The following is a 16,725-nucleotide window of genomic DNA, read 5'->3' on the forward strand; positions in this document are numbered from 1 at the left end:
ATATTAAACTACCCAACAATCTGTAAACCTCAACGTTAGATGCTGACTACATATAAGAGATTCGACTCAGCTGCAAAGAGACTACAAAGAGATTTAAACAACTGCAAAGAGAAACAAAAGGACTACAGAGAGACCAAAACAACTAGACAAGCACAACAAGACAGCTCAATATGACTACAAAGGGAGCTCTAACAACTTCGAAGAGACTCACAAAGACTATGAGAGGGTAAAAACAACTACAAACAAACGGAAAAAACAAGACAAGAAGGCTCATAATTACGACAAATCCACAAATCCAAAAGTTGTGTAAGAGACACAAACAACAAAAAGGATCTAAACAACTATAATGTCTTTGCCCAGGGACCCATTGTCTCGTAATTTGCACATGTAAATATTACAACTTGTCTGCCCACTTGCTGTGTAGGACTTTTTGGTACATCACGTATAGTGTGAACACCAGCTCTTAGACTTCCTGGTTACTACACAGCAAAACAGCCAACTTGTGTTTTTTTGGCCTAAAACAGTGATTTAAGTTGGTAAAACTTGGAAATATAAATTATTGACATTTAGGGCAATAATGTAAGTTAGCACAACAAAGGAAGCCAGTTGTCTGCTCAAAAAACAAGTTTGTGAGTTGTTGTTACTTATATCTTTAAGTTGGGGTTCAAAACAAGGGACAATAGTTCTGCTAACTCTTATTTCTTTGTTGTGAAATGCGGGAAAGAGGTGAAATTCGGTCATTAGCGAAAGCTAGCGGCTAACTGATGCTAGCGGCTAACTGATGCTAGCGGCGCTGCTTGTTACAGCTACAAAAGTAGCTATTAGCGAATCAATGCTAACTCAAAATTGTGGTTGCAACATTAGCTGACATTTCATAGCGGCGTTACAATCGTGCCAATTCAGCACATTGCAGAAGTTAGTAGAAGTAAGTATTAAAAGTTATTACAATGTAAAATTATAAGTTAGTACAACTTACAGTTGAGTTGACAAAAATCAGAATTCAGAATTGAGCAAACTCAAAAACAAAATTTAAAATATTTAGTTTAATTTTCCAACTTAAAATTTTATCGAAGTTTGTTGCCTTGAAATTTTGAGTTCACCCAACTTTTCTTTTTTTGCAGTGTAATGGTGATTTAGATCGAACCCTAAGTCTGTGCAGCTCTTTTGTTATACAAAGAATGAAGAGGGAATACTGTATGTAGCTGTCACATCCTTTATATCCGAGCAGCACTGAGAGAGTTTGGCTTTGTGTTGTTTTTGTGTTGCTATGCCCCTGAGCAGTAGCTCATGTCTTTGCTTCCTCCTCTCCTCTCATGTTTTACACAGAGTGTGCAGCTCAACCACAAATCTCCTGTCTGGTGCCATCGTGGAGGTCCAGTGGACAGTGGCTAAATATGAACAGTGGTGGAAGAAGTACTCAGATCTTTTACAAGCAATACCACAATGTAAAAATACCCAACTTACAAGTAAAATTATTGAATTAAAGAGTCAAAGAATATACATATAATGAGTAAATGTACTTAAAGTCTAAAAAATGGCCTATAGAATGGCTCCGGTCAGTGGTGTATAATTTATTAGATTGTTGAGCTATTGGGTGCTGTGTTTGTTTTGATCTCTCTGAAGTAATTTTGTGTCTCTTTGTTGTTGTTTTTCTTTTCTTTGTAGTAATTTTGAGTAATCTTATAGTGATTTTGTGTCTCTTTGCAGCTGATTTGCATCTCTTTGTAATTGTTTTATGCTTCTTTGTAGTTATGTTGTGTTTCTTTTCAGCTAAGCTGCATCTCTTAGTAGTTGTTTTGGTCTCTCTGTAGTCTTTTTGTTTCTCTTTTTAGTTCCTTTGTAGTAATTTTGAGTCTCCTTATTGTAATTTTGTGTCTCTTGGCAGCTGATTTGCATCTCTTTTCAGTTGTTTTGTTCTCAGTGTAGTCTTTTTGTGTGTTTAAGTTTCTTTGTGGTCATTTTGAACCTCTTGCTGATTGATATTTGCGTCTTTGAGTGACATTTTGTTTGTGAATGCCAGAGGGGCCATTGACACTTTGGCCTGTGTCCGGTTAGCTCGTTCAGTTATCTTTCCATGAGTATTTAGGTTGATGAACCAAAGAGTTTTAGTTCACATGCGAACATAAACAATGGGACTTTTGTTAATAATGAAATATTTTTTTAGTGCACCTCCTGAAAACGACATCCTGTCAGGATCTAATGAAACCAATCATGATTATTTTATTGAATCCGATCATTAAAACATATTGTTCTAAACGGTGAGCAATATCTTGGCATGGCCATACTGTCTACATCCAAGTATAGCTTTTGCAGTCGTTGGCAGAGGCCTGTGCAGTCTTTATTGGCTTCCAGAAGTGGAAGACGTCCAAACTACAAGTATGTGTACACTGTAATTTCCCTGCCACCTGTGTGACTAACTATACTGTAGCTGCTGCACCACTGGGTCTGCTCACAGCCATTGAATCCAGCTGGGCTCTGGTGAAACAATGCACTCTGTCTCCTCATCCCCGTGTCCAGTGAGAGGGGGGTGGGGGTGGGGGGGTGTACGACTGTGAAGGAAACCTTAAATGATGTTAATAACGTGCTGTTGAAAAGCAGCGCAGAGACAGAAATCAGTGGCATGCATGATGTCAGCTCCCATTATGACTGTGTGCCACCATGTTGAGGTAATGGGAGGAACACTGTGGCATTGGTCATGTTATTGCTATGAGACTTAAGTGAGGCAGGAAACATTAGATTACACGACATAAAATGAAAAATACGTGAGAGGAAGGTGACATTTATTTTGCAGAAAATGAAACAACTTGCGTGTTTTGATTGAACATTCTTACTGAGTGTATAAAAGAATGTCTTGTCGTTTCAGTGATGCTTGTGGTTGGACACATTTATGTCACCGTCTACACAAAACAGGTACCGTCACCTACACGCCCGGCTCAGGCATGTTTCCTGTCTTCCTGTTGTCTGGCTTGCACAGTTATGGCTTTAATCCAAATTTGTTACAATGAATGGGGGTTGGGTGGAGAAATTCCCGTCTGTGGCATTGCTTTACAAATCTCTCAACAACCACGGCTGGTGCCATCATGGAAACAGTATCGAGAATTGGCTGTGTGTAGATAATGGTGAATTTTGTTTATAAAAAATGACTTTTGAACATAATATTTTTATATTTAATTAACTCTAAAACTGACCTTAGCTGATTTTAAGTATATGTTAAGTGTCTTTCTTTTTTTTTGTAAATTTTATTTATGCAAAGAATGCAAAAACTGCAAAAATTTGGTACATATATATATACATACACATACAGTACAAGAAACATAGAAAAAACCCAACAGAGAAAAAAATAAATAAAATAAAAGTAAACAAACAGATGTTAAGTGTCTTTCTACTGTAATAAAATGTTGTATCCTCAAAACCAGACAGATTGTACATTAAATACAGTTGATTTTCAAGTGTTGATCGATAGTATTAAAGATGATGTGTGTTTGAGGGAGAAGAGCATACATGATTGATGATAGACAGATGACAGGATTAATAAGGAAAATGTTTATTTTAGTGTAATACTAAGTTTATTTTCTTGGAAATGTAAATTTTATGCAAATGTGGTTATAACCAGTGCTTCAATGCAAAGAAATAACTGAAATAATTCATTCTTGCAGTAAAAAGGTTAAAATTGAATCTGTAAATAAACATAATCCAAACGAATGGAGAATGAGCAACAGGTCTGCCTAGCTGATTTCTGTCTCATAATTTCAGAAACTCCTATCAGAGGATTATCCTTATGCCGCAGTGGCGGGCGGTGCATTTCACACTTAGGCCTTCAGTGATGTCCAACTTAGTCAATAAATACCTTTCATTATGCCAGCATTTATAACACCAGGACTGGAGAGTAGTTAGAAACACACTTAAGCACTACTAGGCATTGCATCACCTCAGTTGTGTACAAAATGGGCTATTATCCGGCGCATTTTAAAAATCAACAATACCGCATCAGCAATTAAAACATATCTGATATGCTACTGTCAAAACTTAAAAATAAAAGGGTCTTTAAAATTATCTTTCCAAAAAGTTTTATTAAATGAGTCCACAAAGAATATGCAAGCTTTAACAAGATTGTACAATAAATTGCAAAATCGCAGTTTAATATCAGAAAGACACTAACAAGACGGCCATACTTTGGCGACAGCGACACAATAAACAAGTCTCTTTGTGAAAAAACTTTTTCATGTCAAAACGTGACGTATTACGACTTTCTGTGACCTGTTGCTTTGAGTACAACCACACAGCTGCGCCAATGCACCAGATTATTTACATACCGTTAACAGTCCCGGGTGTGACTCTGTTGATCTGCATAGCACTGCCGTGGCTCAAACTAGTAAGTATCCATATCCAATCACAGGACGCGTAAATGTCACATTCAACGTGAGGCCAGCTAGGGGGCCTTACTGACACAACTCGTGATCTGATTGGCTATCGTAACTATCTATCAACTGTATTTGCCCGTTCACTTACAGTGCACAGACGCCCGCATTGTTGATTCTGAAGGCCCGGGCAGATTTCATACAGCCTGGCAACATAAGATAGCTGAATTCTGATTGGATAAAAACTCTAACCTAAAAACAACAGCACTGGAAGGAGCATAATATGACATGAAGAGAATATGAATACTTTTAGATATTTAGGGAAAGAAAATAAAAAATTTAATCAACCTTTATCATAATTATGATCATGATTTCTGGTTATGTTAGGCCAGCAGAGAAGGCCTTGCTGGCCCTGATGGCCCACCACTGCGTTCAACGTGAGGCCAGCTAGAGGGCCTCACTGACACAACTCGTGATCTGATTGGCTATCACAACTATCTATCAACTGTATTTGCCCGTTCACTTACAGTGCACAGACGCCCGCATTGTTTATTCTGAAGGCCTGGGCAGATTGGATAAAAACTCTAACCTAAAAAACAACAGCACTGGAAGGAGCATAATATGACATGAAGAGAATATGAATACTTTTAGATATTTAGGGAAAGAAAATTAAAAATTAAGTTAACCTTTATCATAATTATGATCATGATTTCTGGTTATGTTAGGCCAGCAGAGAAGGCCTTGCTGGCCCTGACGGCCCACCACTGGAAGAATTCAAAACAACACATTGTTTGGCGTGTTCCAGGCAAACCACATCACCGAAGATGTTAGACGCATTCTTCATTTTTGTCTTGGGGCTTTTGGAAATGTCCAGCCGAGTTGGACAAAGCCGGCTTACCGCAGTTGAGTGAGTACGTACTTCCACTCAGGCAGGGGGCGGCAGTTGAGTAAGCGGCCCCTAATGTGGACGAGAGTCACATACCCGTTCTCACTACTACACTGTAACAAATTACTGTAAGAAAACAGCCAAATTATGACAGTAACATACTGTTTTCCATTAAAAAGGTATTATACTGTAGAAAACAATGAAATTGTGAAAGAAAACAATGCATTCTGGGCAATAGGTAGCTTGCCGTTTCCCATAAAATATATGATATATATATCATATATTATATATATTTCTATATATAACTAACTCATTCAGTATATGGGATATTAAAATTACTGGGGTTACAGTGAAGATATCGCTTAATTCATAGTAATTGGCTTTCAGACAGTAATATGCTCTATTTACAAAAAATGACTGCATTGTATACTGCAACAATATTTCAACTAGCTTCAGCACTATACTGTGTTTTAGTCTACTGTAAAAATCAATTAAATGCAGGATTTTACTGTAATTCACTGTGTGGTTTTATCACAGTAACATACTGTAAAGTAAATGAACTGTAAACTGTAAAATTAACAGTAGAATGCTGGCAACCCTGCTGCCAGCATTATACTGTTAATTTACAAGACAATTGTTTACAGTGTATCTGAATGATGCCTGAACCACCTCTGAATGTAGTTTTTGACATACGATCTCAATGCGTCCTGACATTGTTTTCACCTGTATTTAGAGCTGTCCACTTGTGTTCAGATCACTCAGACCACATGTTACTGCGAAATGGAAACAGGGTCAAAGAGGTGGATTTAGCAACTAATGGACCAGCATTGCTATCCTTAGAGTCATGATGTTGGTAAGGCTAAAAACTCTGGATTGTCTGCATATGACAAATTCATGTTTTATTCCACAAATAATACTGTCTACATGCACACGCACTCTTCAGCTGCCATCACAGTATATCACTACTTCTTGATCTGAATTTGGAACATAACAAATGTGTGGTATGATACATTTCATGGACATCAGTGGGATATTGTTTTACTTGTCCTAAATCAGATTTTCAGTGTGTGTCATCCACGTTATGTTTTTAAATGTGTGTATTTGCCTGTACGTACTTTTTTAGTATTGAGTCGAGCATCACTCAAGTCAAACTTTTTATCCACTTGGATGAAAAAATCCCACCTGATATACTGCCACTGTCAATTTAATGTTACCCGGAGAAGTTTTCACCCATTCATCATTTTAACTGTGGACGGGCCCAGAGCTGTATTTCAGCTGCATCAAAGCCCGCCCCGCTGTCCCAGTCTATCACAAACGTCCTCACAACATTCACTCTCCAGGCAGTTCGCCTCCGACAAACCCTGACAGAAATATCTCGCTCCACATTTGACCCCAAGAGTCCTTTTTTTTTTTTCAAGATGAGGAAAAAATCTTTGAAGTGTGCCTCAAATGAGGGGAGAAACACATTTCTTCAATTATCACCGAGTGATATATGAAACAGAAGCTTTCATTTCTTTGCCGCATGTGTTCCACTGAACAATGAAATCATTATATTCTGGAGCATCGCCCCTAAAAGTGGTACAAAGCAGGACACAGTTTCACGCTATAATGGCATTTATGAGCTGATTGTTAAATGATTTCAGCGTTGCTTTGTTTAGGTGCTGATTTTATGGTATGTGACTGATGTTCTGTGTTAAACATCATCTGTATGGCCTCAATATATGCAGACACACTGCTTTTCTCTTATTTATAATGGAATATTGTCTTTGGAGAGTTTCATTAGAGGGTGAAATATGCCGTGTTTGAATAACAGTGACATGGAGTCTAGTAAAGTGCTTACTGTTTGGAATATAAAACTCATTATGGTGTATTATTGGGCTTATTGTAAGATTATGACTTTCCAACAAATACCAGATTTAGGCATGAATCATTTATATATTTTTTCCAAAAATGGAATGAACACAGTGGAATTTTGTCCTCTAATTTGATGGTGCCTCGGTTAGAAGTGCTCAAGAATCTAGAAGTAACAACATAAAACAAAATATGATTTATCAGATCTGTATTTTTATGCATATCCCTTGTTTATGTTCACTGTGTGGTTGGAAGTGTCTCTGTTTTTCTCCTCATTTGTCTGTCCCTTTTACTTATCATTGTTATGATCTGCTGACTGAAGGATCGAATATGATGTGTAACAGAGACAACCAGATCTACTGATATTTGGATTTCACAAGATCTCAGTGTTATTCTGTCCATGAACAAGAGATCTCTGGAGACATCTCTTTGCTGTACACCATGTACTGTACCGCTGTCATATTTGTCCATTAAATATGTAGCTACAACCGACACATAACCCCCCGTAGAGCCACAATAAGCGTGTGGTTTTTGTAGAAACTAGATGTAACATGTTAATAAGTGAGCTTTAGAGGTGGTGGTAGGCAGATATTTTTAAACTTTGGACCAAATGGCAACCATGATGCCTGAAAGATGAAGCCTTTAACATGCATTCTTTTACTGACCAGCAGGGGGCGACTCCACTGGTAACAAAAGAAGTCAGATTGTACAGAAGTCTATGAGATATAGATCTTTGTAGAACCTGATAATGTAATAAATTTCTGATAAAGTAATAAAAATTTGCACTTGAGTCCATTGAAAATGTATTAAAACCTGATAATGTAATAACTTCCCGATAATGTAATAAAGTGCATTTCTCAATAATGTAATACACTTTTTTTTTTTAACCAATAATGTAATAAAGTATAACATAATGGGAGGTTATTACATTATCAGGTTAGCCTTCATTTCGCAAGTCCTGATAATGTAATAATTCCCCAATATTGTAATAATTTAACAGCAGACCACCCATTACTTGGGTTCAAGTGGTGATACTGTGTATCAACTCTAGCTCAAGAGCTCTAGCGCCACCAACAGGTCAAAGTTGAATGTTTATTAACTTTTGACCCGTTCACCCGTTTTTCACAACACACCGTTTTTCACATGACACACAGCTTCTTGAAATCTAAAGGTGCTTGGTGTTATACTTTATTACATTATTGGTAAAAAGTGTATTACATTATTGGGAAATGCACTTTATTCAGGCGGCAATCTCCGTGCCTGAGCATGGAGGCCACCAGGAAGTGCCTTAAGCCTGCAATTCACCGAAAATTCCAGCAGGGGGCGCTAAGTTTGGCTGCAAAAGAAATCTGCCCATTCATTTCAGTGCTAAATTTGAAAACTTCTCACTTGATTTGTTACCTCAGAAAATTTTTTTCTGGGACAACATTATGGTCTCAATCACTAGTAAAAAATCTTCTTCAAGACAATTTGATGTCAATAGTTCTAATAATGGCCCCATTTAGAAGAAAATAGAAGATAAGGAATCGTATGATTTGGGGCATTTTTAGCTTTGATTGACAGGTCACTGACAAGGCGAGCCGTCACCAGGAGAGAAGCAGAGCAATGTGTATCCATGGAAACGTGTCAATAAAGTTATATATAACGTTATATAGATAGAAAAGAGGACGTTTACCGATTTGGTCTCATAACTTTGACCCTTTCACACTGTATTTTCACTTAATGACAGTTTATTTGAACGTTTTGTTCAGTAAAAATGTCTTGTTCAGTGTTTGGCTCGACTAACAGACACTCCAAGGAGTCGCTGTTCAGTTTTCTGAGGTAAGAAAGATACATTTTGTTTTTGTTTTTTTGCTAGCCAAAATTAACATCCCAGTTAATGCTCCAGTTAATGCTAACATGAATTAGCAGCGGCTTCTCTCAGTCGGGTTGCCGGTGTAGAGAGGCTGTAGTCAATGTCGTCAGATCCCTCGCGCTCCGCCACAGTCCAAATATGGTCTGCTCCGCGTATCGGAAACATGATGGCGACGCAAGATGGCGACGAGTATAACGCTGAACTCGAGGCTTCCAACGGGCCACAAACCAATGGGTGACGTCACGGTGACTACGTCCATTATTTATATGCAGTCTATGATTGCAACGCTACACTGATGCATTAGATGCATACAAGAGCGAACCCGTATCCTGTTGGATGTTATGTGGGCCTTCTTCAAACCAAGCTCTGCCATTAAAGGGAAAAGGCTCCGTCTCATCTGTCTCTCCTGGTCTTCTCTCCTCGGATGGTACTAACATCACATATGGAAGACATCATGCTGTTACAGAGCAGCTCTCCTCACCGAGCACTAATAACAGTGTGGCTATGGGTTTAATAAAAAGGAATGGAACGAATTATGGCCCCATCCCAGCCAGGGCCATCATGTACTGCAGTGCATTAGCGTGGCCTCAGCAGCCAGTCCAGACCAGCAGAGACTGGGAGGGATGACAGAGAGAAAGAGAGAGAGAGAGAGGAGAGGACCAAGCTTTCCAGCAATAACCAGTCAGGCTCTTAGGGTTCGATGCTGTGGTGGAGAAGAGGGGGAACACACAGAGAGATATATAGAGAGAGTAAGCCTGTGGGCAGCACGGAGACAAGCTCTGCCAGGAGGAACGGAACGTCAACAGCAGTTTCACAAAGGATGTTAAGCCGAGTCTTGATTAAAATGGAAGTCAGAGTATGTCATGCTCAGCTAAATAAGTGAATAAATGGGAACGCAGGGAGTCTCTGGGGATTTAATAGTGAAGAGCCCACTGAGCATGAGAGCAAGATGTAGAGCTGCAGGAATGTAAAACTGGAAACAAGAGAAATTAAACTGAAGGCGAATGAACGATTGATCAAGTTAGGGAGTTCAAATAATAGTCAGAAAGAAGAAAACATCGGGCAATTTACATACATATACATTTAAATAAATATATAAATGAGTCAGTAAAAAATAGGTTTTTATTTAAAAAGATGTTTAGACTGCTTTTATTTATTTCAAGAGGATTTCATTTCATAATTCCAAATTTCCTTTCTTCTACCTATTTATTTGATTTGATTATATACTGATATGCTGATTTATCCACACACACACACACACACGCACGCACGCACGCACGCACGCACACACACACACACACACACAAACACACACACACACGGCCTCATTTATTTATTTCAGGATTTATTTAATAGCTGCATTTATTTATTATGATTTTATTTCCCCATTGTGCTACCAGGATTTATTTGGACTCAAGATCCAATAAGTATCTCTCATAACTCACTTATAAATGTATTCTTGCAATTTTTTTTTACAAAATAATAAGCAGCAGTTTATTAATTTGCGCACAAAATGGGACAATCCAATCCAATCCACTTTCTTTATATAGCACGATTTTAGCAAGCACACAAGTTTTCCAAAGTGCTGCACAAAAACTAAAAACATAATAAATAGATAACACAATAAAAACACAATAAAAAGGATGAAATAGACAATAGAACGACACAAATTAGCATGTTATATAAATAAGTATTTAAAGTCATAAGTACATAGAACAAGCTCCCACAAATTCTTCTCCAGATTAAAAATAAATAAATAATTAATATCAATATATCCAACCCACACACATAGATGTTTTGCACTCCTCAACATGTCCTTCTGTCTCAGCTGTAAGTGGATTGTGGCTTTTTTAATAAAAAAGAATAATGCATTACAGAATTGTGTGCTCTACTTTGGCCACTCAGACAACAAAAAAATCTCACAAAACAAATAATAGAATAATCCTGCAGTAAATACCAGTGAAGTAAATGCATTTTGTGGTGTTAAAAAATCTTCTTATTTCTTTAAATTTGATCAAATCTAATTTGACATTGTTATCTTTGCCACTCACAGAGAGCCTCAACATGAAATTTCACCCCTCATGGGGGTCTCCACCCTCCACTGAGACCACCCCAGTGATCCCCACCTTAATGACTGGGTTCCCCTCTGTCTATAGATAGATAGATAGATAGATAGATAGATAGATAGATAGATAGATAGATAGATAGATAGATAGATAGATAGATAGATAGATAGATAGATAGATAGATAGATAGATAGATAGATAGATAGATAGATAGATTACTTTATTCATCCCCGAAGGGAAATTCGGTTGTCACAGCAGTCCGGTATTCAAGTACAATAAAATACAATAAAATACAATAGAATAAGATACTGAGGTAGCATAAATAAAAACAACAATAGAAAAAAAACACAGAATAGAACAAGGACACAAGTTTAAAAAAGCAGATGAGCTGGTAGGATGGTTGGCAAGATGATGGTAATTATACTGATGATATGATGGCAACAATGCTATGGTGACCAGACGGTATATAATAGTACAGTATATAGTATATAATATGTAATAATAAATAAATAGTAACAATATAAAATATAATAAAATAATTATAAATAATTAAAATAATTATCAAATCAAATCATCAAACTTTATTTATATAGCGCTTTTCATACATAAAAATGCAACACAAAGTGCTTTACAAAAAATAAGAAAAAACAAACAATAAAAATGACAAAACCCACCCCTCCCTCCCCCACATACACATCTGTAAGTATACATACACAAACATGCACACTCGCATTTAGTCATGCACGCACACAAACACACTCAGACTCACACACAGCACATATTGATTGACAGTGTAGAGACATGGCAAGGCACCGAGGATCCAGATGAGGAAGAAGCAACCTGAGGGAGCCTCCTCACTGAGAGGTGGCAGAGCCCACGGCCATAGAGGACGCCATCACAGAGACCACCAGGACCCGGGGAGACCGAGGCGGACTCCACACATGGTGCAGAGCCGCCCAGCCCCCCGGGCCCAGGGAGTCCCCAAGACCACATCCCCATGGGCAGACCCAACACACCCCCCAGTGAGGGGGCCCCCATGAGGAAACACTGGAGCTAAAGACTAAAAGACTAAAAGACTAAAAGACAACAGGACAGAATAAAAACTAAAAGATTAAAAGACAACAGGATAAAAACTAAAAGACTAAAAGACAACAGGACAAGATAAAAACTAAAAGACTAAAAGACAACAGGAATTAAACTAAAAGACTAAAAGACAACAGGACAGGATAAAAACTAAAAGACTAAAAAACAACAGGACAGGATAAAAACTAAAAGACTAAAAGACAACAGGACAGGATAAAAACTAAAAGACTAAAAGACAAGATAAAAACTAAAAGACTAAAAGACTAAAAGACAACAGGATAGGGTAAGGGTAATAAATAAATAAGGGTTATAAATAATTATAAATAAAATAATATGATATATAATATATAAATACATGAATAAATAAATATATTAATATATAATAATAATAATAGTAATAATAATAATAATAAATAAGGCCGGTATAATAATAATAATAGTAGTATATTACAGTATATAGTAATAATAATAGTAATGTCAGCAACAGTATATATAATAATAATGATATAATAATAATAATAATAATAATAATAATAATATGAATAACATAGCAAAGTGTCATGTGTAGATTTAGGGCATAGATTTAGTGCATAGATTTAGTGCATTTCAGTAATGTTGGATCTGGCAGAGATAGATGAATTGTATATATATATATATGTATTGTATATATTATGTAAATGTGAAAAGTCAATCAAGCTTAATTAAGACAATGAGCGAGCTTATGAAGACGCGAGCGGAGCAGTTGGCAGTGAAAGTGGGTGCTGGTGCTTCCTGGGTGGGCAGACTTGGTGCTAACCCCGCCTCAGTATGTAGCGACATGTCTGTCCCTGGATCAGCTGCCAGTGCAGGAGATGACAGGTTAGTTAGACCTACAGCACTGCACTGAATCCTAATGGCTCCATCAAAACAAGTGCACTGTCTGTTATGTTACATTTCCTCTATATCTGACCAAGGTTATAATAGTTTTGGATTTTTCATTAGTTTTAGTTTTAATTTCGTTGTCAGTTATTGTTTTCAAATTCAGTCCGTTTTAATTAGTTTTTAGAGTGAGTTTGCTAGTTTTAATTAGTTTTTATTTTTTGGGAAAATGCTTAGTTTTAGTTTAGTTTTCATTAGTTTTAGTTTTAGTTTTTTTGTAATTATTTGTTGGGTGCCAGATTCAATAAGGTCACAATAAATGTTGCCTTTATTTCCTTTGTCTGATCCATCTCGGCCCAAATAAGTTTATTATTAAGTCATAAAACCAGATAGATGAAATAGATTTCATATCAACCAAAAAGGTTTACGTATGAAAAAAGCTGAAAGACAAAAACTAAGGACATTTTCACGATAATTTTAGTTAGTTTTGTAACCCCAAAATACAGTTTCAGTTAGTTATCGTTTTCTAAAAAACTCTCGTTTTTATTTTTATTTCAGCTAACGAAAATGTTTTTTCAATTCTAGTTTTCGTTAGTTTTCATTTACTATAATAACCTTGTATATGACCTGCATGTCACCGTTTCAGTGAAGGCAGCAGGCTTATATTTGACCGTTGTCTGTCTACGCTATTCTGGAGCTTAAATTTAACAATTCTGCCACTGTCTCCTTCACTCTTTTACTGTGTTTGGTCACTTGATACGGACCTCCATGCCAGCTCACCGTCTCTGTCTGTCTTTAAAACGTCCGTTTCATTGAACCTACACAGACGTCTGTTATATTTGGATTAGAAGACACCAGCTCGCCTGATTTGCTCTCCCACTCTCTTTTTGGGACATTTATTTTGACCTCTAAGTCGTTTTCCCCTTCACTGTCAGTGACGTTATACTCACCAGACCACCAGAGTTGGACTTCTGGTATTTCACTCTGGCCTCGGGATTACATACCTACAGTATATGTTGGAATAATTACATCTAGAAGGATTTTCACAGAAAGCGCTCGTGGCTGCTCAGTCCTGCTACTGCACACAAAATAATACAAAACATGTACAGGAATAGTCATGAGTGGAAAATGGGACAAATATGCAAAAGACACGACCACCACCTTATTCTAAATAGGAGCCTCTTTTCAGTTTTGTTTTGTAGTTTCTCTTTGTGCTTGTTGTGCATGTCTCTGTGGTTTCCTGCCTCTTTGTGGTCATTTTGTGTCTCTTTGTAGTTATTTTGGTCTTATTTGCAGTCATTTTTGTCTGTGGTTGTTTTGACCAGTTTGAATTTCTTTGTAGTTTTGTGTTTCTCTTCTGGTTTTGATGTCTCTTCGTAGGCACTTTGCATATTTTTGTTGTCGTTCTGTGTATCTGTAGGTTTTTTGTGTTTCTTTGGAGTCAATTTTCATGTCTTTGAAGTTGTTTGGTGTCTTTTTGTATTCATTTTGCACATTTTTGTAGTCATTTTGTGTCTCTTAGACGTTTAGTGTCTCTTTCTAGTTGCTTTGTGTCTTTGTAGTCATTTTGCCTGTTTTTGTAGTCGTGATGTGTCTTGTGTTTCTCATTTTTTGGGGGGGTTCTTTGTAGTCAATTTGCATGTGTAGTTTGGTGTCTCCCATGGAAACTTTGTGTCTCTTAGTAATGATTAAGAGTATCTTTGTAGTTGTTTTGTGTATCTTTGTAGCTGTTTTGTTACTTTTTGTAGTTGCTTTGTGTCTCTTTGTAGCTGTTTTGTGTCTTTTTGTAGTTGTTTTGTGTCTCTTTGTAGCTGTTTTGTGTCTTTTTGTAGTTGTTTTGTGTCTCTTTGTAGCTGTTTTGTGTCTTTTTGTAGTTGCTTTGTGTCTCTTTGCAACCTTTTGAGTCTGTAGTCATTCTCGGTCTCTTTGTAGTAATTCAGAGTCTCTTTGTTGTTGGTTTGTGAATTTGCACTAAACTGAACTAAAAAATAAAATAATTAGCTGAGGCTAATGGGAATATTATTTGACCTGATTTGGTTCATCCTTGACATGAAACATTAAGGGGAAAGTTATTAGTTAATTCAGCAGTAAGCAGAAATGTCTGCACCAAATTTCAAGACAATTCATCCAACAGTTATTAAGACAGCTCACAAAAACCACAAGCTTATGGTGGCACTGAGTCAAGGGATCACTAGGATTCATCCTCTGGGGACCATAAATGTCTGTATAAAATTCTCTTTGTAGTTATTTTGTGTCTCTTTGTGACCTGTATTGTTTTGGGTCACACAATGTTTCCTATAGTTGTTTTAAGCTTCTTTATGGACAATTCGACTCTCTTCCAGGTTGGTACGTGTCCCCTGAGCCTGTTCCTAGTTGGCCCGTTCAGTAATCCATCCATATGAATACTCTCAGATTGTCTATAAAACTAAATATTACTGCCTGGCAAGCTAATTCATCTTTAAAAGATCATTTGGGAAATTTCCCTGCTTGTTTATTTTTCAATAAAAACTAATATATGTGTAAATGGGGACTCATTCATGAGTAAGTGCCAATGCAGTCCTGATATTAACAGCAGAGTCGCTGTGTAATTGATTTCCTTTCGGCCTCAGTGTATCAGAGTGATCAGGCCCAGCGAGCTGCAGCCTGGGGAATGGCTGTTCTGAATGCAATGGCATGTCAAGTTGGCCAAAGATACATTTGTGTTGTAAAAAGATATATTAACTCAGACACACATGCATGCATGGGCAGCTGCAGAGATGTCACATACACACAGACATAAAATCACACACATCTGCTCACCATCCTTGTAATTGTGGCTCCATCAATATCATATTACCTGTTCCTTTGGCTGCCTATTGATCACGCCTGCAGCGGCTGTTCATGTGCTGGTTACGATGTGCTCTATTACCTGTGTGTTAGTGTCAGCCTCTCAGACCGGGGGGTGCTGGGATTGACTGTGCATCATGGGAGGGCTGAGGGGTGGGGGGATCGTGGTTTGTCCTGGCAACACATTTATCTCTGGGAATGTGAAGTGTCTGGTACAGATGGACGCCTTATGGCATACGGAGCATGTTATGGTGGCCTGCTTAGGATGTATGGATTAGCTTTTGACTGGTATGGATTTCTTAAAGCTCATACTAAGAGTGGTGGTTTCGTATTGAAGGTTTATTCTGACGATTATTATAATCTAAACTGACCATTACAAAACAGGAAACAAGCTGTGGCTCCAATCACCCCTTTGTTCATTAACTCACTGTTCAAACCATAATAAATATCAATACAGTTGAGTCCATAGTAAGCAGTAAAATAAGGTATCAGACACGTAATCACTATTGTTATCTTCTGTATTAAAAAAACCCGTATTATGTGTTTTTCGTAAAACAAACTAATATTCTACAGACATGCTAGTGACTTTGTAATGGTGCACTAAGACTAAATAATCCAACATGGTCTCACAGGAATCGGTGAAATAGCCACGGATTTCGCTTAACTCAAAATCCGTGGAATAGCCACAGAAACACTCAAATTTCCGTGAAACTGACACGGATTCCGCTACAATGCAAGTTAATGACAGTCATATCCCGTGGCTATTCCAACATACAAAGTGATTATGTACATTCACTGAATGAATATTTAGAAAATAAAATATATGTTTCTCGCTATAAATGTGATCAAAATCCATTTTTATGCAGAAACTAAGTCAAAATATTGATTTTTTCACTAAAAATGAGAGAACTGTCCGCCATGTTTTTTGTTCTGACCGCTGGG

Source organism: Centropristis striata, chromosome 21 (assembly GCF_030273125.1).
Source record: "Centropristis striata isolate RG_2023a ecotype Rhode Island chromosome 21, C.striata_1.0, whole genome shotgun sequence".
Taxonomy (NCBI): domain Eukaryota; kingdom Metazoa; phylum Chordata; class Actinopteri; order Perciformes; family Serranidae; genus Centropristis; species Centropristis striata.